The 24,000-nt window shown below is 46.8% G+C and overlaps 54 non-coding genes and 23 pseudogenes across 54 annotated transcripts; all 77 read left to right on the forward strand.

The window, feature by feature from the left end:
- The first annotated feature begins 165 nt into the window (after positions 1 to 165).
- LOC138537331 (5S ribosomal RNA) lies at positions 166 to 284 on the forward strand. Its single transcript, XR_011285470.1, has one exon. It is a non-coding gene; the product is annotated as a 5S ribosomal RNA (ribosomal RNA).
- Positions 285 to 390: 106 nt separating this feature from the next.
- On the forward strand, positions 391 to 499 carry LOC138546725 (5S ribosomal RNA; annotated as a pseudogene).
- A 463-nt stretch (positions 500 to 962) lies between these two features.
- On the forward strand, positions 963 to 1,081 carry LOC138542304 (5S ribosomal RNA). The gene has a single exon (XR_011290291.1). It is a non-coding gene; the product is annotated as a 5S ribosomal RNA (ribosomal RNA).
- Positions 1,082 to 1,187: 106 nt separating this feature from the next.
- Positions 1,188 to 1,306, forward strand: LOC138543325 (5S ribosomal RNA). Its single transcript, XR_011290595.1, has one exon. It is a non-coding gene; the product is annotated as a 5S ribosomal RNA (ribosomal RNA).
- A 106-nt stretch (positions 1,307 to 1,412) lies between these two features.
- Positions 1,413 to 1,531, forward strand: LOC138551197 (5S ribosomal RNA). Its single transcript, XR_011294927.1, has one exon. It is a non-coding gene; the product is annotated as a 5S ribosomal RNA (ribosomal RNA).
- A 105-nt stretch (positions 1,532 to 1,636) lies between these two features.
- LOC138543614 (5S ribosomal RNA) lies at positions 1,637 to 1,745 on the forward strand (annotated as a pseudogene).
- A 464-nt stretch (positions 1,746 to 2,209) lies between these two features.
- Positions 2,210 to 2,328, forward strand: LOC138538832 (5S ribosomal RNA). Its single transcript, XR_011286919.1, has one exon. It is a non-coding gene; the product is annotated as a 5S ribosomal RNA (ribosomal RNA).
- A 106-nt stretch (positions 2,329 to 2,434) lies between these two features.
- Positions 2,435 to 2,553, forward strand: LOC138537428 (5S ribosomal RNA). Its single transcript, XR_011285563.1, has one exon. It is a non-coding gene; the product is annotated as a 5S ribosomal RNA (ribosomal RNA).
- Positions 2,554 to 2,658: 105 nt separating this feature from the next.
- Positions 2,659 to 2,777, forward strand: LOC138540658 (5S ribosomal RNA). The gene has a single exon (XR_011288697.1). It is a non-coding gene; the product is annotated as a 5S ribosomal RNA (ribosomal RNA).
- Positions 2,778 to 2,883: 106 nt separating this feature from the next.
- Positions 2,884 to 3,002, forward strand: LOC138548094 (5S ribosomal RNA). Its single transcript, XR_011291909.1, has one exon. It is a non-coding gene; the product is annotated as a 5S ribosomal RNA (ribosomal RNA).
- Positions 3,003 to 3,108: 106 nt separating this feature from the next.
- On the forward strand, positions 3,109 to 3,217 carry LOC138546687 (5S ribosomal RNA; annotated as a pseudogene).
- A 453-nt stretch (positions 3,218 to 3,670) lies between these two features.
- On the forward strand, positions 3,671 to 3,789 carry LOC138549138 (5S ribosomal RNA). Its single transcript, XR_011292923.1, has one exon. It is a non-coding gene; the product is annotated as a 5S ribosomal RNA (ribosomal RNA).
- A 106-nt stretch (positions 3,790 to 3,895) lies between these two features.
- Positions 3,896 to 4,014, forward strand: LOC138543336 (5S ribosomal RNA). Its single transcript, XR_011290596.1, has one exon. It is a non-coding gene; the product is annotated as a 5S ribosomal RNA (ribosomal RNA).
- A 107-nt stretch (positions 4,015 to 4,121) lies between these two features.
- LOC138550833 (5S ribosomal RNA) lies at positions 4,122 to 4,240 on the forward strand. The gene has a single exon (XR_011294578.1). It is a non-coding gene; the product is annotated as a 5S ribosomal RNA (ribosomal RNA).
- A 105-nt stretch (positions 4,241 to 4,345) lies between these two features.
- Positions 4,346 to 4,454, forward strand: LOC138544262 (5S ribosomal RNA; annotated as a pseudogene).
- A 471-nt stretch (positions 4,455 to 4,925) lies between these two features.
- Positions 4,926 to 5,044, forward strand: LOC138538833 (5S ribosomal RNA). Its single transcript, XR_011286920.1, has one exon. It is a non-coding gene; the product is annotated as a 5S ribosomal RNA (ribosomal RNA).
- A 106-nt stretch (positions 5,045 to 5,150) lies between these two features.
- LOC138542634 (5S ribosomal RNA) lies at positions 5,151 to 5,269 on the forward strand (annotated as a pseudogene).
- A 106-nt stretch (positions 5,270 to 5,375) lies between these two features.
- Positions 5,376 to 5,494, forward strand: LOC138541183 (5S ribosomal RNA). The gene has a single exon (XR_011289196.1). It is a non-coding gene; the product is annotated as a 5S ribosomal RNA (ribosomal RNA).
- A 106-nt stretch (positions 5,495 to 5,600) lies between these two features.
- Positions 5,601 to 5,719, forward strand: LOC138548095 (5S ribosomal RNA). The gene has a single exon (XR_011291910.1). It is a non-coding gene; the product is annotated as a 5S ribosomal RNA (ribosomal RNA).
- Positions 5,720 to 5,825: 106 nt separating this feature from the next.
- Positions 5,826 to 5,934, forward strand: LOC138546511 (5S ribosomal RNA; annotated as a pseudogene).
- A 463-nt stretch (positions 5,935 to 6,397) lies between these two features.
- LOC138549139 (5S ribosomal RNA) lies at positions 6,398 to 6,516 on the forward strand. Its single transcript, XR_011292924.1, has one exon. It is a non-coding gene; the product is annotated as a 5S ribosomal RNA (ribosomal RNA).
- A 106-nt stretch (positions 6,517 to 6,622) lies between these two features.
- On the forward strand, positions 6,623 to 6,741 carry LOC138537965 (5S ribosomal RNA). Its single transcript, XR_011286082.1, has one exon. It is a non-coding gene; the product is annotated as a 5S ribosomal RNA (ribosomal RNA).
- A 106-nt stretch (positions 6,742 to 6,847) lies between these two features.
- Positions 6,848 to 6,966, forward strand: LOC138550221 (5S ribosomal RNA). The gene has a single exon (XR_011293977.1). It is a non-coding gene; the product is annotated as a 5S ribosomal RNA (ribosomal RNA).
- A 105-nt stretch (positions 6,967 to 7,071) lies between these two features.
- Positions 7,072 to 7,180, forward strand: LOC138543616 (5S ribosomal RNA; annotated as a pseudogene).
- A 454-nt stretch (positions 7,181 to 7,634) lies between these two features.
- Positions 7,635 to 7,753, forward strand: LOC138540724 (5S ribosomal RNA). Its single transcript, XR_011288760.1, has one exon. It is a non-coding gene; the product is annotated as a 5S ribosomal RNA (ribosomal RNA).
- A 106-nt stretch (positions 7,754 to 7,859) lies between these two features.
- LOC138546726 (5S ribosomal RNA) lies at positions 7,860 to 7,968 on the forward strand (annotated as a pseudogene).
- Positions 7,969 to 8,431: 463 nt separating this feature from the next.
- Positions 8,432 to 8,550, forward strand: LOC138537540 (5S ribosomal RNA). Its single transcript, XR_011285672.1, has one exon. It is a non-coding gene; the product is annotated as a 5S ribosomal RNA (ribosomal RNA).
- A 106-nt stretch (positions 8,551 to 8,656) lies between these two features.
- LOC138543348 (5S ribosomal RNA) lies at positions 8,657 to 8,775 on the forward strand. Its single transcript, XR_011290598.1, has one exon. It is a non-coding gene; the product is annotated as a 5S ribosomal RNA (ribosomal RNA).
- A 106-nt stretch (positions 8,776 to 8,881) lies between these two features.
- On the forward strand, positions 8,882 to 9,000 carry LOC138550232 (5S ribosomal RNA). Its single transcript, XR_011293988.1, has one exon. It is a non-coding gene; the product is annotated as a 5S ribosomal RNA (ribosomal RNA).
- A 105-nt stretch (positions 9,001 to 9,105) lies between these two features.
- LOC138543617 (5S ribosomal RNA) lies at positions 9,106 to 9,214 on the forward strand (annotated as a pseudogene).
- A 464-nt stretch (positions 9,215 to 9,678) lies between these two features.
- LOC138542359 (5S ribosomal RNA) lies at positions 9,679 to 9,797 on the forward strand. Its single transcript, XR_011290342.1, has one exon. It is a non-coding gene; the product is annotated as a 5S ribosomal RNA (ribosomal RNA).
- Positions 9,798 to 9,903: 106 nt separating this feature from the next.
- Positions 9,904 to 10,022, forward strand: LOC138541163 (5S ribosomal RNA). The gene has a single exon (XR_011289177.1). It is a non-coding gene; the product is annotated as a 5S ribosomal RNA (ribosomal RNA).
- Positions 10,023 to 10,128: 106 nt separating this feature from the next.
- On the forward strand, positions 10,129 to 10,247 carry LOC138550390 (5S ribosomal RNA). The gene has a single exon (XR_011294144.1). It is a non-coding gene; the product is annotated as a 5S ribosomal RNA (ribosomal RNA).
- A 106-nt stretch (positions 10,248 to 10,353) lies between these two features.
- Positions 10,354 to 10,472, forward strand: LOC138548096 (5S ribosomal RNA). Its single transcript, XR_011291911.1, has one exon. It is a non-coding gene; the product is annotated as a 5S ribosomal RNA (ribosomal RNA).
- A 106-nt stretch (positions 10,473 to 10,578) lies between these two features.
- LOC138546998 (5S ribosomal RNA) lies at positions 10,579 to 10,687 on the forward strand (annotated as a pseudogene).
- Positions 10,688 to 11,150: 463 nt separating this feature from the next.
- On the forward strand, positions 11,151 to 11,269 carry LOC138549140 (5S ribosomal RNA). Its single transcript, XR_011292925.1, has one exon. It is a non-coding gene; the product is annotated as a 5S ribosomal RNA (ribosomal RNA).
- Positions 11,270 to 11,375: 106 nt separating this feature from the next.
- Positions 11,376 to 11,494, forward strand: LOC138543361 (5S ribosomal RNA). The gene has a single exon (XR_011290600.1). It is a non-coding gene; the product is annotated as a 5S ribosomal RNA (ribosomal RNA).
- A 106-nt stretch (positions 11,495 to 11,600) lies between these two features.
- LOC138542645 (5S ribosomal RNA) lies at positions 11,601 to 11,709 on the forward strand (annotated as a pseudogene).
- A 105-nt stretch (positions 11,710 to 11,814) lies between these two features.
- LOC138543619 (5S ribosomal RNA) lies at positions 11,815 to 11,923 on the forward strand (annotated as a pseudogene).
- Positions 11,924 to 12,394: 471 nt separating this feature from the next.
- On the forward strand, positions 12,395 to 12,513 carry LOC138542360 (5S ribosomal RNA). Its single transcript, XR_011290343.1, has one exon. It is a non-coding gene; the product is annotated as a 5S ribosomal RNA (ribosomal RNA).
- A 106-nt stretch (positions 12,514 to 12,619) lies between these two features.
- LOC138541164 (5S ribosomal RNA) lies at positions 12,620 to 12,738 on the forward strand. Its single transcript, XR_011289178.1, has one exon. It is a non-coding gene; the product is annotated as a 5S ribosomal RNA (ribosomal RNA).
- A 106-nt stretch (positions 12,739 to 12,844) lies between these two features.
- On the forward strand, positions 12,845 to 12,963 carry LOC138537870 (5S ribosomal RNA). Its single transcript, XR_011285990.1, has one exon. It is a non-coding gene; the product is annotated as a 5S ribosomal RNA (ribosomal RNA).
- A 106-nt stretch (positions 12,964 to 13,069) lies between these two features.
- LOC138548097 (5S ribosomal RNA) lies at positions 13,070 to 13,188 on the forward strand. The gene has a single exon (XR_011291912.1). It is a non-coding gene; the product is annotated as a 5S ribosomal RNA (ribosomal RNA).
- Positions 13,189 to 13,294: 106 nt separating this feature from the next.
- Positions 13,295 to 13,403, forward strand: LOC138546999 (5S ribosomal RNA; annotated as a pseudogene).
- Positions 13,404 to 13,866: 463 nt separating this feature from the next.
- Positions 13,867 to 13,985, forward strand: LOC138549141 (5S ribosomal RNA). Its single transcript, XR_011292926.1, has one exon. It is a non-coding gene; the product is annotated as a 5S ribosomal RNA (ribosomal RNA).
- A 106-nt stretch (positions 13,986 to 14,091) lies between these two features.
- Positions 14,092 to 14,210, forward strand: LOC138543372 (5S ribosomal RNA). The gene has a single exon (XR_011290601.1). It is a non-coding gene; the product is annotated as a 5S ribosomal RNA (ribosomal RNA).
- Positions 14,211 to 14,316: 106 nt separating this feature from the next.
- LOC138542759 (5S ribosomal RNA) lies at positions 14,317 to 14,425 on the forward strand (annotated as a pseudogene).
- A 105-nt stretch (positions 14,426 to 14,530) lies between these two features.
- LOC138543620 (5S ribosomal RNA) lies at positions 14,531 to 14,639 on the forward strand (annotated as a pseudogene).
- A 464-nt stretch (positions 14,640 to 15,103) lies between these two features.
- LOC138542361 (5S ribosomal RNA) lies at positions 15,104 to 15,222 on the forward strand. Its single transcript, XR_011290344.1, has one exon. It is a non-coding gene; the product is annotated as a 5S ribosomal RNA (ribosomal RNA).
- A 106-nt stretch (positions 15,223 to 15,328) lies between these two features.
- On the forward strand, positions 15,329 to 15,448 carry LOC138541741 (5S ribosomal RNA). The gene has a single exon (XR_011289740.1). It is a non-coding gene; the product is annotated as a 5S ribosomal RNA (ribosomal RNA).
- A 106-nt stretch (positions 15,449 to 15,554) lies between these two features.
- LOC138548098 (5S ribosomal RNA) lies at positions 15,555 to 15,673 on the forward strand. The gene has a single exon (XR_011291913.1). It is a non-coding gene; the product is annotated as a 5S ribosomal RNA (ribosomal RNA).
- Positions 15,674 to 15,779: 106 nt separating this feature from the next.
- On the forward strand, positions 15,780 to 15,888 carry LOC138547000 (5S ribosomal RNA; annotated as a pseudogene).
- A 463-nt stretch (positions 15,889 to 16,351) lies between these two features.
- On the forward strand, positions 16,352 to 16,470 carry LOC138550995 (5S ribosomal RNA). The gene has a single exon (XR_011294735.1). It is a non-coding gene; the product is annotated as a 5S ribosomal RNA (ribosomal RNA).
- Positions 16,471 to 16,576: 106 nt separating this feature from the next.
- On the forward strand, positions 16,577 to 16,695 carry LOC138543384 (5S ribosomal RNA). The gene has a single exon (XR_011290602.1). It is a non-coding gene; the product is annotated as a 5S ribosomal RNA (ribosomal RNA).
- A 106-nt stretch (positions 16,696 to 16,801) lies between these two features.
- On the forward strand, positions 16,802 to 16,910 carry LOC138542646 (5S ribosomal RNA; annotated as a pseudogene).
- Positions 16,911 to 17,015: 105 nt separating this feature from the next.
- LOC138543621 (5S ribosomal RNA) lies at positions 17,016 to 17,124 on the forward strand (annotated as a pseudogene).
- A 454-nt stretch (positions 17,125 to 17,578) lies between these two features.
- On the forward strand, positions 17,579 to 17,697 carry LOC138549142 (5S ribosomal RNA). Its single transcript, XR_011292927.1, has one exon. It is a non-coding gene; the product is annotated as a 5S ribosomal RNA (ribosomal RNA).
- A 106-nt stretch (positions 17,698 to 17,803) lies between these two features.
- Positions 17,804 to 17,912, forward strand: LOC138546727 (5S ribosomal RNA; annotated as a pseudogene).
- A 463-nt stretch (positions 17,913 to 18,375) lies between these two features.
- LOC138542305 (5S ribosomal RNA) lies at positions 18,376 to 18,494 on the forward strand. The gene has a single exon (XR_011290292.1). It is a non-coding gene; the product is annotated as a 5S ribosomal RNA (ribosomal RNA).
- Positions 18,495 to 18,600: 106 nt separating this feature from the next.
- Positions 18,601 to 18,719, forward strand: LOC138536774 (5S ribosomal RNA). The gene has a single exon (XR_011284937.1). It is a non-coding gene; the product is annotated as a 5S ribosomal RNA (ribosomal RNA).
- A 105-nt stretch (positions 18,720 to 18,824) lies between these two features.
- Positions 18,825 to 18,933, forward strand: LOC138543622 (5S ribosomal RNA; annotated as a pseudogene).
- Positions 18,934 to 19,397: 464 nt separating this feature from the next.
- LOC138538834 (5S ribosomal RNA) lies at positions 19,398 to 19,516 on the forward strand. Its single transcript, XR_011286921.1, has one exon. It is a non-coding gene; the product is annotated as a 5S ribosomal RNA (ribosomal RNA).
- A 106-nt stretch (positions 19,517 to 19,622) lies between these two features.
- On the forward strand, positions 19,623 to 19,741 carry LOC138537429 (5S ribosomal RNA). Its single transcript, XR_011285564.1, has one exon. It is a non-coding gene; the product is annotated as a 5S ribosomal RNA (ribosomal RNA).
- A 105-nt stretch (positions 19,742 to 19,846) lies between these two features.
- Positions 19,847 to 19,965, forward strand: LOC138540659 (5S ribosomal RNA). The gene has a single exon (XR_011288698.1). It is a non-coding gene; the product is annotated as a 5S ribosomal RNA (ribosomal RNA).
- A 106-nt stretch (positions 19,966 to 20,071) lies between these two features.
- Positions 20,072 to 20,190, forward strand: LOC138548099 (5S ribosomal RNA). Its single transcript, XR_011291914.1, has one exon. It is a non-coding gene; the product is annotated as a 5S ribosomal RNA (ribosomal RNA).
- A 106-nt stretch (positions 20,191 to 20,296) lies between these two features.
- Positions 20,297 to 20,405, forward strand: LOC138546688 (5S ribosomal RNA; annotated as a pseudogene).
- A 453-nt stretch (positions 20,406 to 20,858) lies between these two features.
- On the forward strand, positions 20,859 to 20,977 carry LOC138537257 (5S ribosomal RNA). The gene has a single exon (XR_011285399.1). It is a non-coding gene; the product is annotated as a 5S ribosomal RNA (ribosomal RNA).
- A 106-nt stretch (positions 20,978 to 21,083) lies between these two features.
- On the forward strand, positions 21,084 to 21,202 carry LOC138543395 (5S ribosomal RNA). The gene has a single exon (XR_011290603.1). It is a non-coding gene; the product is annotated as a 5S ribosomal RNA (ribosomal RNA).
- Positions 21,203 to 21,308: 106 nt separating this feature from the next.
- LOC138550834 (5S ribosomal RNA) lies at positions 21,309 to 21,427 on the forward strand. The gene has a single exon (XR_011294579.1). It is a non-coding gene; the product is annotated as a 5S ribosomal RNA (ribosomal RNA).
- A 105-nt stretch (positions 21,428 to 21,532) lies between these two features.
- On the forward strand, positions 21,533 to 21,641 carry LOC138543623 (5S ribosomal RNA; annotated as a pseudogene).
- A 471-nt stretch (positions 21,642 to 22,112) lies between these two features.
- On the forward strand, positions 22,113 to 22,231 carry LOC138538835 (5S ribosomal RNA). Its single transcript, XR_011286922.1, has one exon. It is a non-coding gene; the product is annotated as a 5S ribosomal RNA (ribosomal RNA).
- Positions 22,232 to 22,337: 106 nt separating this feature from the next.
- LOC138542456 (5S ribosomal RNA) lies at positions 22,338 to 22,456 on the forward strand. Its single transcript, XR_011290437.1, has one exon. It is a non-coding gene; the product is annotated as a 5S ribosomal RNA (ribosomal RNA).
- Positions 22,457 to 22,562: 106 nt separating this feature from the next.
- LOC138550391 (5S ribosomal RNA) lies at positions 22,563 to 22,681 on the forward strand. The gene has a single exon (XR_011294145.1). It is a non-coding gene; the product is annotated as a 5S ribosomal RNA (ribosomal RNA).
- Positions 22,682 to 22,787: 106 nt separating this feature from the next.
- Positions 22,788 to 22,906, forward strand: LOC138548101 (5S ribosomal RNA). The gene has a single exon (XR_011291916.1). It is a non-coding gene; the product is annotated as a 5S ribosomal RNA (ribosomal RNA).
- A 106-nt stretch (positions 22,907 to 23,012) lies between these two features.
- On the forward strand, positions 23,013 to 23,121 carry LOC138546513 (5S ribosomal RNA; annotated as a pseudogene).
- Positions 23,122 to 23,584: 463 nt separating this feature from the next.
- LOC138549143 (5S ribosomal RNA) lies at positions 23,585 to 23,703 on the forward strand. The gene has a single exon (XR_011292928.1). It is a non-coding gene; the product is annotated as a 5S ribosomal RNA (ribosomal RNA).
- Positions 23,704 to 23,809: 106 nt separating this feature from the next.
- Positions 23,810 to 23,928, forward strand: LOC138549515 (5S ribosomal RNA). Its single transcript, XR_011293296.1, has one exon. It is a non-coding gene; the product is annotated as a 5S ribosomal RNA (ribosomal RNA).
- Positions 23,929 to 24,000: the final 72 nt, after the last annotated feature.

Raw genomic sequence — 24,000 nt, forward strand, 5'->3', positions numbered from 1 at the left:
GATGAATTAAAGTTATCCTACCAGACATAGGAGTCCTGAATGGGCCCACCAGTCTTATATATCTCGCCTGATCGAGCGATGAGCGTGGTATCATGTTGCAAGTGGCTGCATGGCTTAGCTTACTAAATGCAAATGCATAAGAGTAATATTCTTAGCATTCCTAGAACCTACGGCCACACCACACTGAATGCACCCGATCTCGTCTGATCTCGGAAGTTAAGCAGTGTCAGGCCTAGTTAGTACCTGGATGGGAGACCGCCTGGGAATACCAGGTGCTGTAGGCTTTTTTGTGCTCCAAGTTCAGGAAGTGAGCCATTTCACAATTGCCTTTCAAAACTGCAAGGTCTAGCCGACTAGATGCTTAAAAGTACAAAACTCACTAGGCCCAGAGCCTACGGCCACACCACACTGAATGTGCCCAATCTCGGAAGCTAAGCAGGGTCGGGCCTAGTTAGTACCTGGATGGGAGACTGCCTGGGAATACCAGGTGCTGTAGGCTTTTTTGTGCTCCATGATTAGTAATTGCGCAACTTCTCAATTATTTTTCAAATTTGGTATGTTTCCAAAATAATTGTATCCCGTTTTATAGCGGAAATGTTGGACAACATCATGAGGGCTGGAGCTACCTTTTTACATAGAATTAGCATACAGGTAGTGTGTTCATGGGTAATAAATCGACTTTCACATGTAATGCAGTACAGAGAATATTGAGTCCTTCAAGAGGCATGAAAGAAAACCATTATTGTGTTGATTGTTCTCTCCACCTCCCTGCAACAGACACAGGATGGATGAATTAAAGTTATCCTACCAGACATAGGAGTCCTGAATGGGCCCACCAGTCTTATATATCTCGCCTGATCGAGCCTGATCGAGCGATGAGCGTGGTATCATGTTGCAAGTGGCTGCATGGCTTAGCTTACTAAATGCAAATGCATAAGAGTAATATTCTTAGCATTCCTAGAGCCTACGGCCACACCACACTGAATGCACCCGATCTCGTCTGATCACGGAAGTTAAGCAGTGTCAGGCCTAGTTAGTACCTGGATGGGAGACTGCCTGGGAATACCAGGTGCTGTAGGCTTTTTTGTGCTCCAAGTTCAGGAAGTGAGCCCTTTCTCAATTGCCTTTTAAAACTGCAAGGTCTAGCCGACTAGATGCTTAAAAGTACAACACTCACTAGGCCCAGAGCCTACGGCCACACCACACTGAATGCGCCTGATCTCGTCTGATCTCAGAAGCTAAGCAGTGTCGGGCCTAGTTAGTACCTGGATGGGAGACCGCCTGGGAATACCAGGTGCTGTAGGCTTTTTTGTACTCCAAGTTCAGGAAGTGAGCCATTTCTCAATTGCCTTTCAAAACTGCAAGGTCTAGCCGACTAGATGCTTAAAAGTACAAAACTCACTAGGCCCAGAGCCTACGGCCACACCACACTGAATGCGCCCGATCTTGTCTGATCTCGGAAGCTAAGCAGTGTCGGGCCTAGTTAGTACCTGGATGGGAGACCACCTGGGAATACCAGGTGCTGTAGGCTTTTTTGTGCTCCAAGTTCAGGAAGTGAGCCATTTCACAATTGCCTTTCAAAACTGCAAGGTCTAGCCGACTAGATGCTTAAAAGTACAAACTCACTAGGCCCAGAGCCTACGGCCACACCACACTGAATGCGCCCGATCTCGGAAGCTAAGCAGGGTCGGGCCTAGTTAGTACCTGGATGGGAGACTGCCTGGGAATACCAGGTGCTGTAGGCTTTTTTTGTGCTCCATGATTAGTAATTGCGCAACTTCTCAATTATTTTTCAAATTTGGTATGTTTCCAAAATAATTGTATCCCGTTTTATAGCGGAAATGTTGGACAACATCATGAGGGCTGGAGCTACCTTTTTACATAGAATTAGCATACAGGTAGTGTGTTCATGGGTAATAAATCGACTTTCACATGTAATGCAGTACAGAGAATATTGAGTCCTTCAAGAGGCATGAAAGAAAACCATTATTGTGTTGATTGTTCTCTCCACCTCCCTGCAACAGACACAGGATGGATGAATTAAAGTTATCCTACCAGACATAGGAGTCCTGAATGGGCCCACCAGTCTTATATATCTCGCCTGATCGAGCCTGATCGAGCGATGAGCGTGGTATCATGTTGCAAGTGGCTGCATGGCTTAGCTTACTAAATGCAAATGCATAAGAGTAATATTCTTAGCATTCCTAGAGCCTACGGCCACACCACACTGAATGCACCCGATCTCGACTGATCTCGGAAGTTAAGCAGTGTCAGGCCTAGTTAGTACCTGGATGGGAGACCGCCTGGGAATACCAGGTGCTGTAGGCTTTTTTGTGCTCCAAGTTCAGGAAGTGAGCCCTTTCTCAATTGCCTTTTAAAACTGCAAGGTCTAGCCGACTAGATGCTTAAAAGTACAAAACTCACTAGGCCCAGAGCCTACGGCCACACCACACTGAATGTGCCTGATCTCGTCTGATCTCAGAAGCTAAGCAGTGTTGGGCCTAGTTAGTACCTGGATGGAAGACCGCCTGGGAATACCAGGTGCTGTAGGCTTTTTTGTACTCCAAGTTCAGGAAGTGAGCCATTTCTCAATTGCCTTTCAAAACTGCAAGGTCTAGCCGACTAGATGCTTAAAAGTACAAACTCACAAGAACCAGAGCCTACGGCCACACCACACTGAATGCGCCCGATCTCGTCTGATCTTGGAAGCTAAGCAGTGTCGGGCCTCGTTAGTACCTGGATGGGAGACCGCCTGGGAATACCAGGTGCTGTAGGCTTTTTTGTGCTCCAAGTTCAGGAAGTGAGCCATTTCTCAATTGCCTTTCAAAACTGCAAGGTCTAGCTGACTAGATGCTTAAAAGTACAAAACTCACTAGGCCTAGAGCCTACGGCCACACCACACTGATTGCGCCCGATCTCGTCTGATCTCGGAAGCTAAGCAGTGTCGGGCCTAGTTAGTACCTGGATGGGAGACCACCTGGGAATACCAGGTGCTGTAGGCTTTTTTGTGCTCCAAGTTCAGGAAGTGAGCCATTTCACAATTGCCTTTCAAAACTGCAAGGTCTAGCCGACTAGATGCTTAAAAGTACAAAACTCACTAGGCCCAGAGCCTACGGCCACACCACACTGAATGTGCCTGATCTCAGAAGCTAAGCAGGGTCAGGCCTAGTTAGTACCTGGATGGGAGACTGCCTGGGAATACCAGGTGCTGTAGGCTTTTTTGTGCTCCATGATTAGTAATTGCGCAACTTCTCAATTATTTTTCAAATTTGGTATGTTTCCAAAATAATTGTATCCCGTTTTATAGCGGAAATGTTGGACAACATCATGAGGGCTGGAGCTACCTTTTTACATAGAATTAGCATACAGGTAGTGTGTTCATGGGTAATAAATCGACTTTCACATGTAATGCAGTACAGAGAATATTGAGTCCTTCAAGAGGCATGAAAGAAAACCATTATTGTGTTGATTGTTCTCTCCACCTCCCTGCAACAGACACAGGATGGATGAATTAAAGTTATCCTACCAGACATAGGAGTCCTGAATGGGCCCACCAGTCTTATATATCTCGCCTGATCGAGCGATGAGCGTGGTATCATGTTGCAAGTGGCTGCATGGCTTAGCTTACTAAATGCAAATGCATAAGAGTAATATTCTTAGCATTCCTAGAGCCTACGGCCACACCACACTGAATGCACCCGATCTCGTCTGATCTCGGAAGTTAAGCAGTGTCAGGCCTAGTTAGTACCTGGATGGGAGACCGCCTGGGAATACCAGGTGCTGTAGGCTTTTTTGTGCTCCAAGTTCAGGAAGTGAGCCCTTTCTCAATTGCCTTTTAAAACTGCAAGGTCTAGCCGACTAGATGCTTAAAAGTACAACACTCACTAGGCCCAGAGCCTACGGCCACACCACACTGAATGCGCCTGATCTCGTCTGATCTCAGAAGCTAAGCAGTGTCGGGCCTAGTTAGTACCTGGATGGGAGACCGCCTGGGAATACCAGGTGCTGTAGGCTTTTTTTGTACTCCAAGTTCAGGAAGTGAGCCATTTCTCAATTGCCTTTCAAAACTGCAAGGTCTAGCCGACTAGATGCTTAAAAGTACAAAACTCACTAGGCCCAGAGCCTACGGCCACACCACACTGAATGCGCCCGATCTCGTCTGATCTCGGAAGCTAAGCAGGGTCGGGCCTAGTTAGTACCTGGATGGGAGACCACCTGGGAATACCAGGTGCTGTAGGCTTTTTTGTGCTCCAAGTTCAGGAAGTGAGCCATTTCACAATTGCCTTTCAAAACTGCAAGGTCTAGCCGACTAGATGCTTAAAAGTACAAACTCACTAGGCCCAGAGCCTACGGCCACACCACACTGAATGCGCCTGATCTCGGAAGCTAAGCAGGGTCGGGCCTAGTTAGTACCTGGATGGGAGACTGCCTGGGAATACCAGGTGCTGTAGGCTTTTTTTGTGCTCCATGATTAGTAATTGCGCAACTTCTCAATTATTTTTCAAATTTGGTATGTTTCCAAAATAATTGTATCCCGTTTTATAGCGGAAATGTTGGACAACATCATGAGGGCTGGAGCTACCTTTTTACATAGAATTAGCATACAGGTAGTGTGTTCATGGGTAATAAATCGACTTTCACATGTAATGCAGTACAGAGAATATTGAGTCCTTCAAGAGGCATGAAAGAAAACCATTATTGTGTTGATTGTTCTCTCCACCTCCCTGCAACAGACACAGGATGGATGAATTAAAGTTATCCTACCAGACATAGGAGTCCTGAATGGGCCCACCAGTCTTATATATCTCGCCTGATCGAGCCTGATCGAGCGATGAGCGATGAGCGTGGTATCATGTTGCAAGTGGCTGCATGGCTTAGCTTACTAAATGCAAATGCATAAGAGTAATATTCTTAGCATTCCTAGAGCCTACGGCCACACCACACTGAATGCACCCGATCTCGACTGATCTCGGAAGTTAAGCAGTGTCAGGCCTAGTTAGTACCTGGATGGGAGACCGCCTGGGAATACCAGGTGCTGTAGGCTTTTTTGTGCTCCAAGTTCAGGAAGTGAGCCCTTTCTCAATTGCCTTTTAAAACTGCAAGGTCTAGCCGACTAGATGCTTAAAAGTACAAAACTCACTAGGCCCAGAGCCTACGGCCACACCACACTGATTGTGCCTGATCTCGTCTGATCTCAGAAGCTAAGCCGTGTCAGGCCTAGTTAGTACCTGGATGGAAGACCGCCTGGGAATACCAGGTGCTGTAGGCTTTTTTGTACTCCAAGTTCAGGAAGTGAGCCATTTCTCAATTGCCTTTCAAAACTGCAAGGTCTAGCCGACTAGATGCTTAAAAGTACAAAACTCACAAGAACCAGAGCCTACGGCCACACCACACTGAATGCGCCCGATCTCGTCTGATCTCGGAAACTAAGCAGTGTCGGGCCTCGTTAGTACCTGGATGGGAGACCGCCTGGGAATACCAGGTGCTGTAGGCTTTTTTGTGCTCCAAGTTCAGGAAGTGAGCCATTTCTCAATTGCCTTTCAAAACTGCAAGGTCTAGCTGACTAGATGCTTAAAAGTACAAAACTCACTAGGCCCAGAGCCTACGGCCACACCACACTGATTGCGCCCGATCTCGTCTGATCTCGGAAGCTAAGCAGTGTCGGGCCTAGTTAGTACCTGGATGGGAGACCACCTGGGAATACCAGGTGCTGTAGGCTTTTTTGTGCTCCAAGTTCAGGAAGTGAGCCATTTCACAATTGCCTTTCAAAACTGCAAGGTCTAGCCGACTAGATGCTTAAAAGTACAAAACTCACTAGGCCCAGAGCCTACGGCCACACCACACTGAATGTGCCCGATCTCGGAAGCTAAGCAGGGTCAGGCCTAGTTAGTACCTGGATGGGAGACTGCCTGGGAATACCAGGTGCTGTAGGCTTTTTTGTGCTCCATGATTAGTAATTGCGCAACTTCTCAATTATTTTTCAAATTTGGTATGTTTCCAAAATAATTGTATCCCGTTTTATAGCGGAAATGTTGGACAACATCATGAGGGCTGGAGCTACCTTTTTACATAGAATTAGCATACAGGTAGTGTGTTCATGGGTAATAAATCGACTTTCACATGTAATGCAGTACAGAGAATATTGAGTCCTTCAAGAGGCATGAAAGAAAACCATTATTGTGTTGATTGTTCTCTCCACCTCCCTGCAACAGACACAGGATGGATGAATTAAAGTTATCCTACCAGACATAGGAGTCCTGAATGGGCCCACCAGTCTTATATATCTCGCCTGATCGAGCCTGATCGAGCGATGAGCGTGGTATCATGTTGCAAGTGGCTGCATGGCTTAGCTTACTAAATGCAAATGCATAAGAGTAATATTCTTAGCATTCCTAGAGCCTACGGCCACACCACACTGAATGCACCCGATCTCGTCTGATCTCGGAAGTTAAGCAGTGTCAGGCCTAGTTAGTACCTGGATGGGAGACCGCCTGGGAATACCAGGTGCTGTAGGCTTTTTTGTGCTCCAAGTTCAGGAAGTGAGCCCTTTCTCAATTGCCTTTTAAAACTGCAAGGTCTAGCCGACTAGATGCTTAAAAGTACAACACTCACTAGGCCCAGAGCCTACGGCCACACCACACTGAATGCGCCTGTTCTCGTCTGATCTCAGAAGCTAAGCAGTGTCGGGCCTAGTTAGTACCTGGATGGGAGACCGCCTGGGAATACCAGGTGCTGTAGGCTTTTTTGTACTCCAAGTTCAGGAAGTGAGCCATTTCTCAATTGCCTTTCAAAACTGCAAGGTCTAGCCGACTAGATGCTTAAAAGTACAAAACTCACTAGGCCCAGAGCCTACGGCCACACCACACTGAATGCGCCCGATCTCGTCTGATCTCGGAAGCTAAGCAGTGTCGGGCCTAGTTAGTACCTGGATGGGAGACCACCTGGGAATACCAGGTGCTGTAGGCTTTTTTGTGCTCCAAGTTCAGGAAGTGAGCCATTTCACAATTGCCTTTCAAAACTGCAAGGTCTAGCCGACTAGATGCTTAAAAGTACAAACTCACTAGGCCCAGAGCCTACGGCCACACCACACTGAATGCGCCCGATCTCGGAAGCTAAGCAGGGTCGGGCCTAGTTAGTACCTGGATGGGAGACTGCCTGGGAATACCAGGTGCTGTAGGCTTTTTTTGTGCTCCATGATTAGTAATTGCGCAACTTCTCAATTATTTTTCAAATTTGGTATGTTTCCAAAATAATTGTATCCCGTTTTATAGCGGAAATGTTGGACAACATCATGAGGGCTGGAGCTACCTTTTTACATAGAATTAGCATACAGGTAGTGTGTTCATGGGTAATAAATCGACTTTCACATGTAATGCAGTACAGAGAATATTGAGTCCTTCAAGAGGCATGAAAGAAAACCATTATTGTGTTGATTGTTCTCTCCACCTCCCTGCAACAGACACAGGATGGATGAATTAAAGTTATCCTACCAGACATAGGAGTCCTGAATGGGCCCACCAGTCTTATATATCTCGCCTGATCGAGCGATGAGCGTGGTATCATGTTGCAAGTGGCTGCATGGCTTAGCTTACTAAATGCAAATGCATAAGAGTAATATTCTTAGCATTCCTAGAGCCTACGGCCACACCACACTGAATGCACCCGATCTCGTCTGATCTCGGAAGTTAAGCAGTGTCAGGCCTAGTTAGTCCCTGGATGGGAGACCGCCTGGGAATACCAGGTGCTGTAGGCTTTTTTGTGCTCCAAGTTCAGGAAGTGAGCCATTTCACAATTGCCTTTCAAAACTGCAAGGTCTAGCCGACTAGATGCTTAAAAGTACAAAACTCACTAGGCCCAGAGCCTACGGCCACACCACACTGAATGTGCCCAATCTCGGAAGCTAAGCAGGGTCGGGCCTAGTTAGTACCTGGATGGGAGACTGCCTGGGAATACCAGGTGCTGTAGGCTTTTTTGTGCTCCATGATTAGTAATTGCGCAACTTCTCAATTATTTTTCAAATTTGGTATGTTTCCAAAATAATTGTATCCCGTTTTATAGCGGAAATGTTGGACAACATCATGAGGGCTGGAGCTACCTTTTTACATAGAATTAGCATACAGGTAGTGTGTTCATGGGTAATAAATCGACTTTCACATGTAATGCAGTACAGAGAATATTGAGTCCTTCAAGAGGCATGAAAGAAAACCATTATTGTGTTGATTGTTCTCTCCACCTCCCTGCAACAGACACAGGATGGATGAATTAAAGTTATCCTACCAGACATAGGAGTCCTGAATGGGCCCACCAGTCTTATATATCTCGCCTGATCGAGCCTGATCGAGCGATGAGCGTGGTATCATGTTGCAAGTGGCTGCATGGCTTAGCTTACTAAATGCAAATGCATAAGAGTAATATTCTTAGCATTCCTAGAGCCTACGGCCACACCACACTGAATGCACCCGATCTCGTCTGATCTCGGAAGTTAAGCAGTGTCAGGCCTAGTTAGTACCTGGATGGGAGACTGCCTGGGAATACCAGGTGCTGTAGGCTTTTTTGTGCTCCAAGTTCAGGAAGTGAGCCCTTTCTCAATTGCCTTTTAAAACTGCAAGGTCTAGCCGACTAGATGCTTAAAAGTACAACACTCACTAGGCCCAGAGCCTACGGCCACACCACACTGAATGCGCCTGATCTCGTCTGATCTCAGAAGCTAAGCAGTGTCGGGCCTAGTTAGTACCTGGATGGGAGACCGCCTGGGAATACCAGGTGCTGTAGGCTTTTTTGTACTCCAAGTTCAGGAAGTGAGCCATTTCTCAATTGCCTTTCAAAACTGCAAGGTCTAGCCGACTAGATGCTTAAAAGTACAAAACTCACTAGGGCCAGAGCCTACGGCCACACCACACTGAATGCGCCCGATCTCGTCTGATCTCGGAAGCTAAGCAGTGTCGGGCCTAGTTAGTACCTGGATGGGAGACCACCTGGGAATACCAGGTGCTGTAGGCTTTTTTGTGCTCCAAGTTCAGGAAGTGAGCCATTTCACAATTGCCTTTCAAAACTGCAAGGTCTAGCCGACTAGATGCTTAAAAGTACAAACTCACTAGGCCCAGAGCCTACGGCCACACCACACTGAATGCGCCCGATCTCGGAAGCTAAGCAGGGTCGGGCCTAGTTAGTACCTGGATGGGAGACTGCCTGGGAATACCAGGTGCTGTAGGCTTTTTTTGTGCTCCATGATTAGTAATTGCGCAACTTCTCAATTATTTTTCAAATTTGGTATGTTTCCAAAATAATTGTATCCCGTTTTATAGCGGAAATGTTGGACAACATCATGAGGGCTGGAGCTACCTTTTTACATAGAATTAGCATACAGGTAGTGTGTTCATGGGTAATAAATCGACTTTCACATGTAATGCAGTACAGAGAATATTGAGTCCTTCAAGAGGCATGAAAGAAAACCATTATTGTGTTGATTGTTCTCTCCACCTCCCTGCAACAGACACAGGATGGATGAATTAAAGTTATCCTACCAGACATAGGAGTCCTGAATGGGCCCACCAGTCTTATATATCTCGCCTGATCGAGCCTGATCGAGCGATGAGCGTGGTATCATGTTGCAAGTGGCTGCATGGCTTAGCTTACTAAATGCAAATGCATAAGAGTAATATTCTTAGCATTCCTAGAGCCTACGGCCACACCACACTGAATGCACCCAATCTCGACTGATCTCGGAAGTTAAGCAGTGTCAGGCCTAGTTAGTACCTGGATGGGAGACCGCCTGGGAATACCAGGTGCTGTAGGCTTTTTTGTGCTCCAAGTTCAGGAAGTGAGCCCTTTCTCAATTGCCTTTTAAAACTGCAAGGTCTAGCCGACTAGATGCTTAAAAGTACAAAACTCACTAGGCCCAGAGCCTACGGCCACACCACACTGATTGTGCCTGATCTCGTCTGATCTCAGAAGCTAAGCAGTGTCGGGCCTAGTTAGTACCTGGATGGAAGACCGCCTGGGAATACCAGGTGCTGTAGGCTTTTTTGTACTCCAAGTTCAGGAAGTGAGCCATTTCTCAATTGCCTTTCAAAACTGCAAGGTCTAGCCGACTAGATGCTTAAAAGTACAAAACTCACAAGAACCAGAGCCTACGGCCACACCACACTGAATGCGCCCGATCTCGTCTGATCTCGGAAGCTAAGCAGTGTCGGGCCTCGTTAGTACCTGGATGGGAGACCGCCTGGGAATACCAGGTGCTGTAGGCTTTTTTGTGCTCCAAGTTCAGGAAGTGAGCCATTTCTCAATTGCCTTTCAAAACTGCAAGGTCTAGCTGACTAGATGCTTAAAAGTACAAAACTAACTAGGCCCAGAGCCTACGGCCACACCACACTGATTGCGCCCGATCTCGTCTGATCTCGGAAGCTAAGCAGTGTCGGGCCTAGTTAGTACCTGGATGGGAGACCACCTGGGAATACCAGGTGCTGTAGGCTTTTTTGTGCTCCAAGTTCAGGAAGTGAGCCATTTCACAATTGCCTTTCAAAACTGCAAGGTCTAGCCGACTAGATGCTTAAAAGTACAAAACTCACTAGGCCCAGAGCCTACGGCCACACCACACTGAATGTGCCCGATCTCGGAAGCTAAGCAGGGTCAGGCCTAGTTAGTACCTGGATGGGAGACTGGCTGGGAATACCAGGTGCTGTAGGCTTTTTTGTGCTCCATGATTAGTAATTGCGCAACTTCTCAATTATTTTTCAAATTTGGTATGTTTCCAAAATAATTGTATCCCGTTTTATAGCGGAAATGTTGGACAACATCATGAGGGCTGGAGCTACCTTTTTACATAGAATTAGCATACAGGTAGTGTGTTCATGGGTAATAAATCGACTTTCACATGTAATGCAGTACAGAGAATATTGAGTCCTTCAAGAGGCATGAAAGAAAACCATTATTGTGTTGATTGTTCTCTCCACCTCCCTGCAACAGACACAGGATGGATGAATTAAAGTTATCCTACCAGACATAGGAGTCCTGAATGGGCCCACCAGTCTTATATATCTCGCCTGATCGAGCCTGATCGAGCGATGAGCGTGGTATCATGTTGCAAGTGGCTGCATGGCTTAGCTTACTAAATGCAAATGCATAAGAGTAATATTCTTAGCATTCCTAGAGCCTACGGCCACACCACACTGAATGCACCCGATCTCGTCTGATCTCGGAAGTTAAGCAGTGTCAGGCCTAGTTAGTACCTGGATGGGAGACCGCCTGGGAATACCAGGTGCTGTAGGCTTTTTTGTGCTCCAAGTTCAGGAAGTGAGCCCTTTCTCAATTGCCTTTTAAAACTGCAAGGTCTAGCCGACTAGATGCTTAAAAGTACAACACTCACTAGGCCCAGAGCCTACGGCCACACCACACTGAATGCGCCTGATCTCGTCTGATCTCAGAAGCTAAGCAGTGTCGGGCCTAGTTAGTACCTGGATGGGAGACCGCCTGGGAATACCAGGTGCTGTAGGCTTTTTTGTACTCCAAGTTCAGGAAGTGAGCCATTTCTCAATTGCCTTTCAAAACTGCAAGGTCTAGCCGACTAGATGCTTAAAAGTACAAAACTCACTAGGCCCAGAGCCTACGGCCACACCACACTGAATGCGCCCGATCTCGGAAGCTAAGCAGTGTCGGGCCTAGTTAGTACCTGGATGGGAGACCACCTGGGAATACCAGGTGCTGTAGGCTTTTTTGTGCTCCAAGTTCAGGAAGTGAGCCATTTCACAATTGCCTTTCAAAACTGCAAGGTCTAGCCGACTAGATGCTTAAAAGTACAAACTCACTAGGCCCAGAGCCTACGGCCACACCACACTGAATGCGCCCGATCTCGGAAGCTAAGCAGGGTCGGGCCTAGTTAGTACCTGGATGGGAGACTGCCTGGGAATACCAGGTGCTGTAGGCTTTTTTTGTGCTCCATGATTAGTAATTGCGCAACTTCTCAATTATTTTTCAAATTTGGTATGTTTCCAAAATAATTGTATCCCGTTTTATAGCGGAAATGTTGGACAACATCATGAGGGCTGGAGCTACCTTTTTACATAGAATTAGCATACAGGTAGTGTGTTCATGGGTAATAAATCGACTTTCACATGTAATGCAGTACAGAGAATATTGAGTCCTTCAAGAGGCATGAAAGAAAACCATTATTGTGTTGATTGTTCTCTCCACCTCCCTGCAACAGACACAGGATGGATGAATTAAAGTTATCCTACCAGACATAGGAGTCCTGAATGGGCCCACCAGTCTTATATATCTCGCCTGATCGAGCCTGATCGAGCGATGAGCGATGAGCGTGGTATCATGTTGCAAGTGGCTGCATGGCTTAGCTTACTAAATGCAAATGCATAAGAGTAATATTCTTAGCATTCCTAGAGCCTACGGCCACACCACACTGAATGCACCCAATCTCGACTGATCTCGGAAGTTAAGCAGTGTCAGGCCTAGTTAGTACCTGGATGGGAGACCGCCTGGGAATACCAGGTGCTGTAGGCTTTTTTGTGCTCCAAGTTCAGGAAGTGAGCCCTTTCTCAATTGCCTTTTAAAACTGCAAGGTCTAGCCGACTAGATGCTTAAAAGTACAAAACTCACTAGGCCCAGAGCCTACGGCCACACCACACTGATTGTGCCTGATCTCGTCTGATCTCAGAAGCTAAGCAGTGTCGGGCCTAGTTAGTACCTGGATGGAAGACCGCCTGGGAATACCAGGTGCTGTAGGCTTTTTTGTACTCCAAGTTCAGGAAGTGAGCCATTTCTCAATTGCCTTTCAAAACTGCAAGGTCTAGCCGACTAGATGCTTAAAAGTACAAAACTCACAAGCACCAGAGCTTACGGCCACACCACACTGAATGCGCCCGATCTCGTCTGATCTCGGAAGCTAAGCAGTGTCGGGCCTCATTAGTACCTGGATGGGAGACCGCCTGGGAATACCAGGTGCTGTAGGCTTTTTTGTGCTCCAAGTTCAGGAAGTGAGCCATTTCTCAATTGCCTTTCAAAACTGCAAGGTCTAGCTGACTAGATGCTTAAAAGTACAAAACTCACTAGGCCCAGAGCCTACGGCCACACCACACTGATTGCGCCCGATCTCGTCTGATCTCGGAAGCTAAGCAGTGTCGGGCCTAGTTAGTACCTGGATGGGAGACCACCTGGGAATACCAGGTGCTGTAGGCTTTTTTGTGCTCCAAGTTCAGGAAGTGAGCCATTTCACAATTGCCTTTCAAAACTGCAAGGTCTAGCCGACTAGATGCTTAAAAGTACAAAAATCACTAGGCCCAGAGCCTACGGCCACACCACACTGAATGTGCCCGATCTCGGAAGCTAAGCAGGGTCAGGCCTAGTTAGTACCTGGATGGGAGACTGGCTGGGAATACCAGGTGCTGTAGGCTTTTTTGTGCTCCATGATTAGTAATTGCGCAACTTCTCAATTATTTTTCAAATTTGGTATGTTTCCAAAATAATTGTATCCCGTTTTATAGCGGAAATGTTGGACAACATCATGAGGGCTGGAGCTACCTTTTTACATAGAATTAGCATACAGGTAGTGTGTTCATGGGTAATAAATCGACTTTCACATGTAATGCAGTACAGAGAATATTGAGTCCTTCAAGAGGCATGAAAGAAAACCATTATTGTGTTGATTGTTCTCTCCACCTCCCTGCAACAGACACAGGATGGATGAATTAAAGTTATCCTACCAGACATAGGAGTCCTGAATGGGCCCACCAGTCTTATATATCTCGCCTGATCGAGCCTGATCGAGCGATGAGCGTGGTATCATGTTGCAAGTGGCTGCATGGCTTAGCTTACTAAATGCAAATGCATAAGAGTAATATTCTTAGCATTCCTAGAGCCTACGGCCACACCACACTGAATGCACCCGATCTCGTCTGATCTCGGAAGTTAAGCAGTGTCAGGCCTAGTTAGTACCTGGATGGGAGACCGCCTGGGAATACCAGGTGCTGTAGGCTTTTTTGTGCTCCAAGTTCAGGAAGTGAGCCCTTTCTCAATTGCCTTTTAAAACTGCAAGGTCTAGCCGACTAGATGCTTAAAAGTACAACACTCACTAGGCCCAGAGCCTACGGCCACACCACACTGAATGCGCCTGATCTCGTCTGATCTCAGAAGCTAAGCAGTGTCGGGCCTAGTTAGTACCTGGATGGGAGACCGCCTGGGAATACCAGGTGCTGTAGGCTTTTTTGTACTCCAAGTTCAGGAAGTGAGCCATTTCTCAATTGCCTTTCAAAACTGCAAGGTCTAGCCGACTAGATGCTTAAAAGTACAAAACTCACTAGGCCCAGAGCCTACGGCCACACCACACTGAATGCGCCCGATCTCGGAAGCTAAGCAGTGTCGGGCCTAGTTAGTACCTGGATGGGAGACCACCTTGGAATACCAGGTGCTGTAGGCTTTTTTGTGCTCCAAGTTCAGGAAGTGAGCCATTTCACAATTGCCTTTCAAAACTGCAAGGTCTAGCCGACTAGATGCTTAAAAGTACAAACTCACTAGGCCCAGAGCCTACGGCCACACCACACTGAATGCGCCCGATCTCGGAAGCTAAGCAGGGTCGGGCCTAGTTAGTACCTGGATGGGAGACTGCCTGGGAATACCAGGTGCTGTAGGCTTTTTTTGTGCTCCATGATTAGTAATTGCGCAACTTCTCAATTATTTTTCAAATTTGGTATGTTTCCAAAATAATTGTATCCCGTTTTATAGCGGAAATGTTGGACAACATCATGAGGGCTGGAGCTACCTTTTTACATAGAATTAGCATACAGGTAGTGTGTTCATGGGTAATTAATCGACTTTCACATGTAATGCAGTACAGAGAATATTGAGTCCTTCAAGAGGCATGAAAGAAAACCATTATTGTGTTGATTGTTCTCTCCACCTCCCTGCAACAGACACAGGATGGATGAATTAAAGTTATCCTACCAGACATAGGAGTCCTGAATGGGCCCACCAGTCTTATATATCTCGCCTGATCGAGCCTGATCGAGCGATGAGCGTGGTATCATGTTGCAAGTGGCTGCATGGCTTAGCTTACTAAATGCAAATGCATAAGAGTAATATTCTTAGCATTCCTAGAGCCTACGGCCACACCACACTGAATGCACCCAATCTCGACTGATCTCGGAAGTTAAGCAGTGTCAGGCCTAGTTAGTACCTGGATGGGAGACCGCCTGGGAATACCAGGTGCTGTAGGCTTTTTTGTGCTCCAAGTTCAGGAAGTGAGCCATTTCTCAATTGCCTTTCAAAACTGCAAGGTCTAGCCGACTAGATGCTTAAAAGTACAAAACTCACAAGAACCAGAGCCTACGGCCACACCACACTGAATGCGCCCGATCTCGTCTGATCTCGGGAAGCTAAGCAGTGTCGGGCCTCGTTAGTACCTGGATGGGAGACCGCCTGGGAATACCAGGTGCTGTAGGCTTTTTTGTGCTCCAAGTTCAGGAAGTGAGCCATTTCTCAATTGCCTTTCAAAACTGCAAGGTCTAGCTGACTAGATGCTTAAAAGTACAAAACTCACTAGGCCCAGAGCCTACGGCCACACCACACTGATTGCGCCCGATCTCGTCTGATCTCGGAAGCTAAGCAGTGTCGGGCCTAGTTAGTACCTGGATGGGAGACCACCTGGGAATACCAGGTGCTGTAGGCTTTTTTGTGCTCCAAGTTCAGGAAGTGAGCCATTTCACAATTGCCTTTCAAAACTGCAAGGTCTAGCCGACTAGATGCTTAAAAGTACAAAACTCACTAGGCCCAGAGCCTACGGCCACACCACACTGAATGTGCCCGATCTCGGAAGCTAAGCAGGGTCAGGCCTAGTTAGTACCTGGATGGGAGACTGGCTGGGAATACCAGGTGCTGTAGGCTTTTTTGTGCTCCATGATTAGTAATTGCGCAACTTCTCAATTATTTTTCAAATTTGGTATGTTTCCAAAATAATTGTATCCCGTTTTATAGCGGAAATGTTGGACAACATCATGAGGGCTGGAGCTACCTTTTTACATAGAATTAGCATACAGGTAGTGTGTTCATGGGTAATAAATCGACTTTCACATGTAATGCAGTACAGAGAATATTGAGTCCTTCAAGAGGCATGAAAGAAAACCATTATTGTGTTGATTGTTCTCTCCACCTCCCTGCAACAGACACAGGATGGATGAATTAAAGTTATCCTACCAGACATAGGAGTCCTGAATGGGCCCACCAGTCTTATATATCTCGCCTGATCGAGCCTGATCGAGCGATGAGCGTGGTATCATGTTGCAAGTGGCTGCATGGCTTAGCTTACTAAATGCAAATGCATAAGAGTAATATTCTTAGCATTCCTAGAGCTTACGGCCACACCACACTGAATGCACCCGATCTCGTCTGATCTCGGAAGTTAAGCAGTGTCAGGCCTAGTTAGTACCTGGATGGGAGACCGCCTGGGAATACCAGGTGCTGTAGGCTTTTTTGTGCTCCAAGTTCAGGAAGTGAGCCCTTTCTCAATTGCCTTTTAAAACTGCAAGGTCTAGCCGACTAGATGCTTAAAAGTACAACACTCACTAGGCCCAGAGCCTACGGCCACACCACACTGAATGCGCCTGATCTCGTCTGATCTCAGAAGCTAAGCAGTGTCGGGCCTAGTTAGTACCTGGATGGGAGACCGCCTGGGAATACCAGGTGCTGTAGGCTTTTTTGTACTCCAAGTTCAGGAAGTGAGCCATTTCTCAATTGCCTTTCAAAACTGCAAGGTCTAGCCGACTAGATGCTTAAAAGTACAAAACTCACTAGGCCCAGAGCCTACGGCCACACCACACTGAATGCGCCCGATCTCGGAAGCTAAGCAGTGTCGGGCCTAGTTAGTACCTGGATGGGAGACCACCTGGGAATACCAGGTGCTGTAGGCTTTTTTGTGCTCCAAGTTCAGGAAGTGAGCCATTTCACAATTGCCTTTCAAAACTGCAAGGTCTAGCCGACTAGATGCTTAAAAGTACAAACTCACTAGGCCCAGAGCCTACGGCCACACCACACTGAATGCGCCCGATCTCGGAAGCTAAGCAGGGTCGGGCCTAGTTAGTACCTGGATGGGAGACTGCCTGGGAATACCAGGTGCTGTAGGCTTTTTTTGTGCTCCATGATTAGTAATTGCGCAACTTCTCAATTATTTTTCAAATTTGGTATGTTTCCAAAATAATTGTATCCCGTTTTATAGCGGAAATGTTGGACAACATCATGAGGGCTGGAGCTACCTTTTTACATAGAATTAGCATACAGGTAGTGTGTTCATGGGTAATAAATCGACTTTCACATGTAATGCAGTACAGAGAATATTGAGTCCTTCAAGAGGCATGAAAGAAAACCATTATTGTGTTGATTGTTCTCTCCACCTCCCTGCAACAGACACAGGATGGATGAATTAAAGTTATCCTACCAGACATAGGAGTCCTGAATGGGCCCACCAGTCTTATATATCTCGCCTGATCGAGCGATGAGCGTGGTATCATGTTGCAAGTGGCTGCATGGCTTAGCTTACTAAATGCAAATGCATAAGAGTAATATTCTTAGCATTCCTAGAGCCTACGGCCACACCACACTGAATGCACCCGATCTCGTCTGATCTCGGAAGTTAAGCAGTGTCAGGCCTAGTTAGTACCTGGATGGGAGACCGCCTGGGAATACCAGGTGCTGTAGGCTTTTTTGTGCTCCAAGTTCAGGAAGTGAGCCATTTCACAATTGCCTTTCAAAACTGCAAGGTCTAGCCGACTAGATGCTTAAAAGTACAAAACTCACTAGGCCCAGAGCCTACGGCCACACCACACTGAATGTGCCCAATCTCGGAAGCTAAGCAGGGTCGGGCCTAGTTAGTACCTGGATGGGAGACTGCCTGGGAATACCAGGTGCTGTAGGCTTTTTTGTGCTCCATGATTAGTAATTGCGCAACTTCTCAATTATTTTTCAAATTTGGTATGTTTCCAAAATAATTGTATCCCGTTTTATAGCGGAAATGTTGGACAACATCATGAGGGCTGGAGCTACCTTTTTACATAGAATTAGCATACAGGTAGTGTGTTCATGGGTAATAAATCGACTTTCACATGTAATGCAGTACAGAGAATATTGAGTCCTTCAAGAGGCATGAAAGAAAACCATTATTGTGTTGATTGTTCTCTCCACCTCCCTGCAACAGACACAGGATGGATGAATTAAAGTTATCCTACCAGACATAGGAGTCCTGAATGGGCCCACCAGTCTTATATATCTCGCCTGATCGAGCCTGATCGAGCGATGAGCGTGGTATCATGTTGCAAGTGGCTGCATGGCTTAGCTTACTAAATGCAAATGCATAAGAGTAATATTCTTAGCATTCCTAGAGCCTACGGCCACACCACACTGAATGCACCCGATCTCGTCTGATCACGGAAGTTAAGCAGTGTCAGGCCTAGTTAGTACCTGGATGGGAGACTGCCTGGGAATACCAGGTGCTGTAGGCTTTTTTGTGCTCCAAGTTCAGGAAGTGAGCCCTTTCTCAATTGCCTTTTAAAACTGCAAGGTCTAGCCGACTAGATGCTTAAAAGTACAACACTCACTAGGCCCAGAGCCTACGGCCACACCACACTGAATGCGCCCGATCTTGTCTGATCTCGGAAGCTAAGCAGTGTCGGGCCTAGTTAGTACCTGGATGGGAGACCGCCTGGGAATACCAGGTGCTGTAGGCTTTTTTGTGCTCCAAGTTCAGGAAGTGAGCCATTTCACAATTGCCTTTCAAAACTGCAAGGTCTAGCCGACTAGATGCTTAAAAGTACAAACTCACTAGGCCCAGAGCCTACGGCCACACCACACTGAATGCGCCCGATCTCGGAAGCTAAGCAGGGTCGGGCCTAGTTAGTACCTGGATGGGAGACTGCCTGGGAATACCAGGTGCTGTAGGCTTTTTTTGTGCTCCATGATTAGTAATTGCGCAACTTCTCAATTATTTTTCAAATTTGGTATGTTTCCAAAATAATTGTATCCCGTTTTATAGCGGAAATGTTGGACAACATCATGAGGGCTGGAGCTACCTTTTTACATAGAATTAGCATACAGGTAGTGTGTTCATGGGTAATAAATCGACTTTCACATGTAATGCAGTACAGAGAATATTGAGTCCTTCAAGAGGCATGAAAGAAAACCATTATTGTGTTGATTGTTCTCTCCACCTCCCTGCAACAGACACAGGATGGATGAATTAAAGTTATCCTACCAGACATAGGAGTCCTGAATGGGCCCACCAGTCTTATATATCTCGCCTGATCGAGCCTGATCGAGCGATGAGCGTGGTATCATGTTGCAAGTGGCTGCATGGCTTAGCTTACTAAATGCAAATGCATAAGAGTAATATTCTTAGCATTCCTAGAGCCTACGGCCACACCACACTGAATGCACCCGATCTCGACTGATCTCGGAAGTTAAGCAGTGTCAGGCCTAGTTAGTACCTGGATGGGAGACCGCCTGGGAATACCAGGTGCTGTAGGCTTTTTTGTGCTCCAAGTTCAGGAAGTGAGCCCTTTCTCAATTGCCTTTTAAAACTGCAAGGTCTAGCCGACTAGATGCTTAAAAGTACAAAACTCACTAGGCCCAGAGCCTACGGCCACACCACACTGAATGTGCCTGATCTCGTCTGATCTCAGAAGCTAAGCAGTGTTGGGCCTAGTTAGTACCTGGATGGAAGACCGCCTGGGAATACCAGGTGCTGTAGGCTTTTTTGTACTCCAAGTTCAGGAAGTGAGCCATTTCTCAATTGCCTTTCAAAACTGCAAGGTCTAGCCGACTAGATGCTTAAAAGTACAAACTCACAAGAACCAGAGCCTACGGCCACACCACACTGAATGCGCCCGATCTCGTCTGATCTTGGAAGCTAAGCAGTGTCGGGCCTCGTTAGTACCTGGATGGGAGACCGCCTGGGAATACCAGGTGCTGTAGGCTTTTTTGTGCTCCAAGTTCAGGAAGTGAGCCATTTCTCAATTGCCTTTCAAAACTGCAAGGTCTAGCTGACTAGATGCTTAAAAGTACAAAACTCACTAGGCCCAGAGCCTACGGCCACACCACACTGATTGCGCCCGATCTCGTCTGATCTCGGAAGCTAAGCAGTGTCGGGCCTAGTTAGTACCTGGATGGGAGACCACCTGGGAATACCAGGTGCTGTAGGCTTTTTTGTGCTCCAAGTTCAGGAAGTGAGCCATTTCACAATTGCCTTTCAAAACTGCAAGGTCTAGCCGACTAGATGCTTAAAAGTACAAAACTCACTAGGCCCAGAGCCTACGGCCACACCACACTGAATGTGCCTGATCTCAGAAGCTAAGCAGGGTCAGGCCTAGTTAGTACCTGGATGGGAGACTGCCTGGGAATACCAGGTGCTGTAGGCTTTTTTGTGCTCCATGATTAGTAATTGCGCAACTTCTCAATTATTTTTCAAATTTGGTATGTTTCCAAAATAATTGTATCCCGTTTTATAGCGGAAATGTTGGACAACATCATGAGGGCTGGAGCTACCTTTTTACATAGAATTAGCATACAGGTAGTGTGTTCATGGGTAATAAATCGACTTTCACATGTAATGCAGTACAGAGAATATTGAGTCCTTCAAGAGGCATGAAAGAAAACCATTATTGTGTTGATTGTTCTCTCCACCTCCCTGCAACAGACACAGGATGGATGAATTAAAGTTATCCTACCAGACATAGGAGTCCAGAATGGGCCCACCAGTCTTATATATCTCGCCTGATCGAGCGATGAGCGTGGTATCATGTTGCAAGTGGCTGCATGGCTTAGCTTACTAAATGCAAATGCATAAGAGTAATATTCTTAGCATTCCTAGAGCCTACGGCCACACCACACTGAATGCACCTGATCTCGTCTGATCTCGGAAGTTAAGCAGTGTCAGGCCTAGTTAGTACCTGGATGGGAGACCGCCTGGGAATACCAGGTGCTGTAGGCTTTTTTGTGCTCCAAGTTCAGGAAGTGAGCCCTTTCTCAATTGCCTTTTAAAACTGCAAGGTCTAGCCGACTAGATGCTTAAAAGTACAACACTCACTAGGCCCAGAGCCTACGGCCACACCACACTGAATGCGCCTGATCTCGTCTGATCTCAGAAGCTAAGCAGTGTCGGGCCTAGTTAGTACCTGGATGGGAGACCGCCTGGGAATACCAGGTGCTGTAGGCTTTTTTGTACTCCAAGTTCAGGAAGTGAGCCATTTCTCAATTGCCTTTCAAAACTGCAAGGTCTAGCCGACTAGATGCTTAAAAGTACAAAACTCACTAGGCCCAGAGCCTACGGCCACACCACACTGAATGCGCCCGATCTCGTCTGATCTCGGAAGCTAAGCAGGGTCGGGCCTAGTTAGTACCTGGATGGGAGACCACCTGGGAATACCAGGTGCTGTAGGCTTTTTTGTGCTCCAAGTTCAGGAAGTGAGCCATTTCACAATTGCCTTTCAAAACTGCAAGGTCTAGCCGACTAGATGCTTAAAAGTACAAACTCACTAGGCCCAGAGCCTACGGCCACACCACACTGAATGCGCCCGATCTCGGAAGCTAAGCAGGGTCGGGCCTAGTTAGTACCTGGATGGGAGACTGCCTGGGAATACCAGGTGCTGTAGGCTTTTTTTGTGCTCCATGATTAGTAATTGCGCAACTTCTCAATTATTTTTCAAATTTGGTATGTTTCCAAAATAATTGTATCCCGTTTTATAGCGGAAATGTTGGACAACATCATGAGGGCTGGAGCTACCTTTTTACATAGAATTAGCATACAGGTAGTGTGTTCATGGGTAATAAATCGACTTTCACATGTAATGCAGTACAGAGAATATTGAGTCCTTCAAGAGGCATGAAAGAAAACCATTATTGTGTTGATTGTTCTCTCCACCTCCCTGCAACAGACACAGGATGGATGAATTAAAGTTATCCTACCAGACATAGGAGTCCTGAATGGGCCCACCAGTCTTATATATCTCGCCTGATCGAGCCTGATCGAGCGATGAGCGATGAGCGTGGTATCATGTTGCAAGTGGCTGCATGGCTTAGCTTACTAAATGCAAATGCATAAGAGTAATATTCTTAGCATTCCTAGAGCCTACGGCCACACCACACTGAATGCACCCGATCTCGACTGATCTCGGAAGTTAAGCAGTGTCAGGCCTAGTTAGTACCTGGATGGGAGACCGCCTGGGAATACCAGGTGCTGTAGGCTTTTTTGTGCTCCAAGTTCAGGAAGTGAGCCCTTTCTCAATTGCCTTTTAAAACTGCAAGGTCTAGCCGACTAGATGCTTAAAAGTACAAAACTCACTAGGCCCAGAGCCTACGGCCACACCACACTGATTGTGCCTGATCTCGTCTGATCTCAGAAGCTAAGCAGTGTCAGGCCTAGTTAGTACCTGGATGGAAGACCGCCTGGGAATACCAGGTGCTGTAGGCTTTTTTGTACTCCAAGTTCAGGAAGTGAGCCATTTCTCAATTGCCTTTCAAAACTGCAAGGTCTAGCCGACTAGATGCTTAAAAGTACAAAACTCACAAGAACCAGAGCCTACGGCCACACCACACTGAATGCGCCCGATCTCGTCTGATCTCGGAAGCTAAGCAGTGTCGGGCCTCGTTAGTACCTGGATGGGAGACCGCCTGGGAATACCAGGTGCTGTAGGCTTTTTTGTGCTCCAAGTTCAGGAAGTGAGCCATTTCTCAATTGCCTTTCAAAACTGCAAGGTCTAGCTGACTAGATGCTTAAAAGTACAAAACTCACTAGGCCCAGAGCCTACGGCCACACCACACTGATTGCGCCCGATCTCGTCTGATCTCGGAAGCTAAGCAGTGTCGGGCCTAGTTAGTACCTGGATGGGAGACCACCTGGGAATACCAGGTGCTGTAGGCTTTTTTGTGCTCCAAGTTCAGGAAGTGAGCCATTTCACAATTGCCTTTCAAAACTGCAAGGTCTAGCCGACTAGATGCTTAAAAGTACAAAACTCACTAGGCCCAGAGCCTACGGCCACACCACACTGAATGTGCCCGATCTCGGAAGCTAAGCAGGGTCAGGCCTAGTTAGTACCTGGATGGGAGACTGCCTGGGAATACCAGGTGCTGTAGGCTTTTTTGTGCTCCATGATTAGTAATTGCGCAACTTCTCAATTATTTTTCAAATTTGGTATGTTTCCAAAATAATTGTATCCCGTTTTATAGCGGAAATGTTGGACAACATCATGAGGGCTGGAGCTACCTTTTTACATAGAATTAGCATACAGGTAGTGTGTTCATGGGTAATAAATCGACTTTCACATGTAATGCAGTACAGAGAATATTGAGTCCTTCAAGAGGCATGAAAGAAAACCATTATTGTGTTGATTGTTCTCTCCACCTCCCTGCAACAGACACAGGATGGATGAATTAAAGTTATCCTACCAGACATAGGAGTCCTGAATGGGCCCACCAGTCTTATATATCTCGCCTGATCGAGCCTGATCGAGCGATGAGCGTGGTATCATGTTGCAAGTGGCTGCATGGCTTAGCTTACTAAATGCAAATGCATAAGAGTAATATTCTTAGCATTCCTAGAGCCTACGGCCACACCACACTGAATGCACCCGATCTCGTCTGATCTCGGAAGTTAAGCAGTGTCAGGCCTAGTTAGTACCTGGATGGGAGACCGCCTGGGAATACCAGGTGCTGTAGGCTTTTTTGTGCTCCAAGTTCAGGAAGTGAGCCCTTTCTCAATTGCCTTTTAAAACTACAAGGTCTAGCCGACTAGATGCTTAAAAGTACAACACTCACTAGGCCCAGAGCCTACGGCCACACCACACTGAATGCACCTGATCTCGTCTGATCTCAGAAGCTAAGCAGTGTCGGGCCTAGTTAGTACCTGGATGGGAGACCGCCTGGGAATACCAGGTGCTGTAGGCTTTTTTGTACTCCAAGTTCAGGAAGTGAGCCATTTCTCAATTGCCTTTCAAAACTGCAAGGTCTAGCCGACTA

This window comes from Ambystoma mexicanum, unplaced genomic scaffold (genome assembly GCF_040938575.1).
Source record: "Ambystoma mexicanum isolate Mex_15411 unplaced genomic scaffold, UKY_AmexF1_1 Mex_scaf10, whole genome shotgun sequence".
NCBI lineage: Eukaryota > Metazoa > Chordata > Amphibia > Caudata > Ambystomatidae > Ambystoma > Ambystoma mexicanum.